The sequence below is a fragment of the Eumetopias jubatus genome, unplaced genomic scaffold (assembly GCF_037043125.1).
Source record: "Eumetopias jubatus isolate StellerSeaLion01/CBP00866 unplaced genomic scaffold, mEumJub1_p1.0 scaffold_11, whole genome shotgun sequence".
NCBI lineage: Eukaryota > Metazoa > Chordata > Mammalia > Carnivora > Otariidae > Eumetopias > Eumetopias jubatus.
Genome location: NW_028274817.1, coordinates 62,379,648 through 62,386,411, shown reverse-complemented (window position 1 = coordinate 62,386,411; position 6,764 = coordinate 62,379,648). Strand labels below are relative to the sequence as shown.

The window sequence follows — 6,764 nt, the reverse complement described above, 5'->3', positions numbered from 1 at the left end:
TTTTTTGAATTTTCCTTTTTTTTCCTTTTTCAACCAAAATCTTATCAATCCCTTTTTTAAAAATCTTTTTTTTTATTTTTCATTTTTAGAGTCATATTTTATCCATTCGTTGTAGTTAAGCTTATTTTTGGTATATATATATAAGTTGTTCTCTCTTTAAAATTTTGGGATACAGTTTCTTCTAACATACCAAAATATACCCTAATTCTCTAGTGTATGGATTTGTTATAGTCTCCTGCCTGATCACATTCTCTCCCCAACTTTTTTTTTAATTTCTCTTCTTTCTTTTTTCAACCAACTTCTTATCAATTCCTTTTATAAAATCTTTTATAATTTTCATCCTTACAGTCATATTCCATCCCTTCATGATATTTACTCTTATATTTCTACATGCGCAAGTTTTCCTTTCCTTAAAATTTTGGGAGGCATTTTCTTCTAACAGACCAAAATATGCCCAATATCTAGTATGTGGCACTGATCTATTCATCAGCCTGATCATATCTGATCATATTCTTTTCTTTTATTTTTTTACTTTTTCTTTTTTTTTTCTTTTTTCTTTCTTTCCCTTTGATTTCCCCCAGTTTCAGGTCTCTTCTGATTTGTTTAGTGTACATTTTTCTGGGGTCATTGTTAACCTGTTAGCATTTTGTTCTCTCATTCATCTGTTCTCCTCTGGACAAAATGAGAAGACAGAAAAAAATCACTTCAAAAAACAAACAAACAAACAAAAAAAGTGGCAGCCGGCTGCCATGGATCTAATCAAAGCAGACATTAGTAAGATGTCAGAAATAGAGTTCAGAATGACAATTTAAAAAATACTAGCTGGGCTTGGGAGGACCCGGGCCAGAAGCGAGAGCCAGAGCGGGTCCGCCAGCTGCCGCCATGGGGAACTGTGTCACGCGAGAAGACTTCGAGTGGGTATACACGGACCAGCTGCACGCCAGCCATCGCCAGGAAATCCTGGCAAAGTATCCAGAGATAAAGTCCTTGATGAAACCTGATCCCAACTTAATTTGGATTATAACCATGATGGTTCTCACTCAACTGGTTGTGTTCTACTTAATGAAGGACCTAGACTGGAAGTGGGTCATATTTTGGGCGTATGCCTTTGGCAGCTGCATTAACCACTCCGTGACTCTGGCTATTCATGAGGTCTCCCACAATAGCGCCTTTGGCCACTACAGAGCTAAGTGGAATCGCTGGTTTGGAATATTTGCTAATCTTCCCATTGGCATTCCCTATTCAATTTCCTTTAAGAGGTATCACATGGACCATCATCGCTACCTTGGGGGTGATGGCATCAATGTGGATATTCCCACCGATTTTGAAGGCTGGTTTTTCTGTACCACTTTCAGAAAGTTTATATGGGTTGTCCTTCAGCCTCTCTTTTATGCTTTCCGACCTCTGTTCATCAACCCTAAACCAATTTCTTACCTGGAAATTATTAATACTGTGATCCAGGTCACTTTTGACATTATAATTTACTATGTTTTGGGAATTAAATCTTTGGTCTACATGTTGGCAACATCCTTACTTGGGCTAGGCTTGCACCCGATTTCTGGACATTTTACAGCCGAACATTACATGTTCCTCAAGGGACATGAAACTTACTCGTATTACGGGCCTCTGAATCTGCTCATCTTCAATGTGGGTTACCATAACGAGCACCCTGACTTCCCCAACATTCCCGGAAAAAGCCTTCCACTGGTGAGGAAGATTGCTGCCGAGTACTACGACAACCTCCCCCACTACAACTCGTGGATAAAAGTACTGTATGATTTCGTGACGGACGACACCATAAGTCCCTACTCGAGAATGAAGCGGCATCCAAAAGGCAAGGTGGTACTGGAGGGAAGGTCCTCATTGCTAAAGGAATTCCTCTGTGGAGCTTCACAAGGGCTGGAAAGTGGGCTTTCTGCGTTACTAATCGAAGCCCGGAGAAGGTCCTGAGGGTGAGCCCCGTGGTCCCTGGAGCTTCCCCAGCCTCCCATGGTCAGCCTGTCTAGCCCGTGTTCAGCTTTGCTCACACAGAGCGTGTGCATTGCATCATCATTGTTGAGGATGGTTCCCCTGACATCTGACATTTTGTAAGCTTATCATGAAAAAGCTATTTCTAGTACATTATTTTCACTATAAAGCTGTACTTTATTAAAACAGCTAATAAAATGAGCAATTAATCACGGTAGTATTTATCACATTTGCATACTTTACTGTCTTTATCTAATACGGTACTAGGGTGAGTTTACTTTAAAATGTCCCCCCCCAAAAGAACTGGAAATATCTTTCCCTGTAAGCTGAATTTTTTATTTTTACTATTGTACATGAAACTGAGATGACACACTCCTGAATCCTGCAGAGCCTCATAAATAAATACTTTTGCGTTCAAACACACACACACACACACATACACACACACACACACACACACAAATACTAGCTGGGCTTGAAAAAAGCATGGAAGATATTAGAGAAACCCTTTCTGGAGAAATAAAAGAACTAAAATCTAACCAAGTCGAAATCAAAAAGGCTATTAATGAAGTGCAATAAAAAATGGAGGCTCTAACTGCTAGGATAAATGAGTCAGAAGAGAGAATTAATGATATAGAAGACCAAATGATGGAAAATAAAGAAGCTGAGAAAAAGATAGATGAACAACTACTGGATCAGAAGGGCAGATTTCGAGAGATAAGTGATACCATAAGATGAAACAATATTAGAATAATTGGGATCCCAGAAGAAGAAGAAAGAGAGAGAGGGGCAGAAGGTATATTGAAGCAAATATAGCAGAGAACTTCCTTAATTTGGGGAAGGAAACAGGCATCAAACTCCAGGAGGCACAGAGAACCCCTCTCGAAATCAATAAAAATAGGTCAACACCGCAACATTTAATAGTAAAACTTATGAGAGTTAGAGACGAAGAGAAAATCCTGAAAGCAGCTCAGGACAAGAGATCTGTAACCTACAATGGTAGAAACATTAGATTGGCAACAGACCAATCCACAGAGACCTGGCAGGTCAGAAAGGACTGGCATGATATATTCAGAGCACTAAATGAGAAAAATATGCAGCCAAGAATACTATATCCAGCAGGCTGTCATTGAAAATAGAAGGAGAGATGAAAAGCTTCCAGGACAGACAAAAACTAAAGGAATTTGCAAACACAAAACCAACCCTACAAGAAATATTGAAAGGGGTTCTCTAAGCGAAGAGAGAGCCTAAAAGTAACATAGACCGAAAGGAACAGGGACAATATACAGTAACAGTCACTTTACAGGCAATACAATGGCACTAAATTCATATCTTTCAATAGTCATTCTTAATGTAAATGGACTAAATGTCCCAATCAAAAGACACAGGGTATCAGATTGGATAAAAAAAAAAAACAAGACCCATTGATATGCTGTCTGTAAATGACTCATTTTAGACCCAAAGACACCTCCAGATTGAAAGTGAGGGGGTAGAAAACAATTGACCATGCTAATGGACATCAAAAGAAAGCTGGGGTGGCAATCTTTATAGCAGACAAATTAGATTTTAAACCAAAGATTGTAATAAGAGATGAAGAAGGACACTATATCCTACTTAAAGGGTCTATCCAACAAGAAGATCTAACAATTGTAAATATCTATGCCCCGAACATGGGAGCAGCCAATTATATAAGCCAATTAATAACAAAAGCAAAGAAAAACATAGACAACAATACAATAATAGTAAGGGACTTTAACACACCCCTCACTGAAGTGGAGAGATCATCTAAGCAAAAGATCAACAGGAAAATAAGGGCTTTAAATGACACACTGGAACAATGGACTTCACAGATATATTCAGAACATTCCACCACAAAGCAACAAAATGCACATTCTTCTCTAGTACCCATGGAACATTCTCCAGAATAGATCATATCCTAGGCCACAAATCAGGTCTCAACTGGTACCAAAAGATTGGGATCATTCCCTGCATATTTTCAGACTACAAAGGTTTGAAACTAGAACTCAATTACAAGAGGAAAGTTGGAAAGAACTCAAGTACATGGAGGCTAAAGAAAATCCTACTAAAGAACGAATGGGTCAACCAGGAAATTAAAGAATCAAAAATATTCATGGAAACAAATGAAAATGAAAACACAACTGTTCAAAATCTTTGAGATGCAGCAAAGGCAGTCCTAAGAAGAAAATATATAGCAATACAAGTATTTCTCCAGAAACAAGAAAGGTCTCAAATACACAACCTAACCTTAAAACTAATGGAGCTGGAGAAAGAACAACAAATAAAGCCTAAACTTAGCAGGAGAAGAGAAATAATAAAGATCAGAGCAGAAATCAATGAAACAGAAACCAAAAGAACAGTAGAACAGATCAACGAAACTAGGAGCTGGTTCTTTGAAAGAATTAACAAGATTGATAAATCCCTGGCCAGGCTTATCAAAAAGAAAAGAGAAATGACCCAAATAAATAAAATCATGAATGAAAGAGGAGAGATCACAGCCAACACCAAAGAAATACAAACAATTATAATAACCATATTATGAGCAACTATATGCCAGCAAATTAGATAATCTAGAAGAAATGGATGCATTCCTAGCGATGTATCAACTACCAAAACTGAACCAGGAAGAAATAGAAAACCTGAACAGACTTAACCACTAAGGAAATTGAAGCAGTAATCAAAAATCTCCCAAGAAACAAGAGCCCAGGGCCAGATGGCTTCCCAGGGGAATTCTACCACACATGTAAAGAAGAATTAATTCCTATTCTTATGAAACTGTTCCAAAAAATAGAAATGGAAGGAAAACTTCAAAACTCATTTTATGAGGCCACCATTACCTTGATCCCCAAACCAGACAAGGACTCCATCAAAAAGGAAAATTACAGACCATTATCCCTGATGAACATGGATGCAAAAATTCTCACCAAAATACTAGCCAATAGGATCCAACAGTACATTAAAAGGATTATTCACCATGACCAAGTGGGATTAATCCCTGGGATGCAAAGTTGGTTCAACATTGGCAAATCAATCACTGTGATACAATACTTTAATAAAAGAAAGAACAAGAACCATATGATCCTTTCAACAGATGCAGAAAAAGCATTTGACAAAGTACAGCATCCTTTCTTGATCAAAACTCTTCAGAGTATAGGGATAGAGGGTACATACCTCAATATCATAAAAGCCATCTATGAAAAACCCACAGTGAATATCATTCTCAATGGGGAAAAACTGAGAGCTTTCCCGCTAAGGTCAGGAACACTGCAGGGATGTGCACTATCACCACTGCTACTCAACATAGTATTAGAAGTCCTAGCCACAGCAATCAGACAACAAAAGAAATAAAATGCATCTGAATAGGCAAGGAAGAAGTCAAACTCTCACTCTTTACAGGTGATATGATACTTTACGTGGAAAACCCAAAAGACTCCACCCCAAAAATGCTAGAACTCATACAGGAATTCTGTAAAGTGGAAGGATATAAAACCAATGCACAGAAATCAGTAGCATTCCGGGGCGCCTGGGTGGCTCAGTTGGTTAAGCGACTGCCTTCGGCTCAGGTCATGATCTTGGAGTCCCGGGATCGAGTCCCACATTGAGCTGCCTGCTCAGCAGGGAGTCTGCTTCTCCCTCTGACCCTCTTCCCTCTCATGCTCTCTATCTCTCATTCTCTCTCTCAAATAAATAAATAAAATCTTAAAAAAAAAGAAATCAGTAGCATTCCTATACACCAACAAAAAGAAGAAAGAAACTAAAGAGTCAATCCCATTTACAATTGCACCAAAACCATAAGATACCTAGGAATAAATCTAAACAAAGAAGCAAAGAATCTGTACTCAGAGAACTATAAAATACTCATGAAAGAAATTGAGGAAGACCCAAAGGAATGGAAAAACGTTCCATGCTCATGGATTGGAAGAACAAATATTGTGAAGATGTCAATGCTACCTAGAGCAATCTACACATTTAAAGCAATCCCTATCAAAATACCATCAACTTTTTTCAAAGAAGTGGAAAAAATAATCTTAAAAGTTTTATGGAACCAATAAAGACCCCGAAAAACCAGAGGAACATTGAAAAGGAAAAGTAAAGCTGGTGGCATCACAATTCCAGACTTCAAGCTCTATTAAAAAGCTGTAATCATCAAGACAGTATGGTACTGGCACAAAAACAGACACATAGATCAATGGAACAGAATAGAGAGCCCAGAAATGGACCCTCAACTCTATGGTCAACTAATCTTTGACAAAGCAAGAACGAATGTCCACTGGAAAAAAGATAGTCTCTTCAACAAATGGGTTTGGGAAAATTGGACAGCCACATGCAGAAGAATGAAACTGGACCATTTCCTTACAGCACACACAAAAATAGACTCAAAATGGTTGAAGGACCTAAATGTGAGACAGGAGTCCATCAAAATCCTAAAGGAGAACACAGGCAGCAATGTCTTCGACCTCACCCACAGCAACTTCTTCCAAGTAACATCACCAAAGGCAAGGGAAGCAAGGGCAAAAATGAACTATTGGGACTTCATCAAGATAAAAAGCTTTTGCACAGCAAAAGAAATACTCAACAAAACCAAAAGACGACTGACAGAATGGGAGAAGATATTTGCAAATGACATATCAGGTAAAGGGCTAGTATCCAAAATCTATAAAGAACTTATCAAACTCAACACCAAAAGAACAAATAATCCAATCAAGAAATGGGCAGAAGACATGAACAGACATTTTTCCAAAGAAGACATCCAAATGGCCAACAGACACATGAAAAAG

The 6,764-nt window shown here is 38.3% G+C and overlaps 1 pseudogene; it reads left to right on the top strand.

Annotated features, from left to right (window-relative positions):
• The first annotated feature begins 882 nt into the window (after nucleotides 1-882).
• On the top strand, nucleotides 883-1,950 carry LOC114207443 (sphingolipid delta(4)-desaturase DES1 pseudogene; annotated as a pseudogene).
• Nucleotides 1,951-6,764: the final 4,814 nt, after the last annotated feature.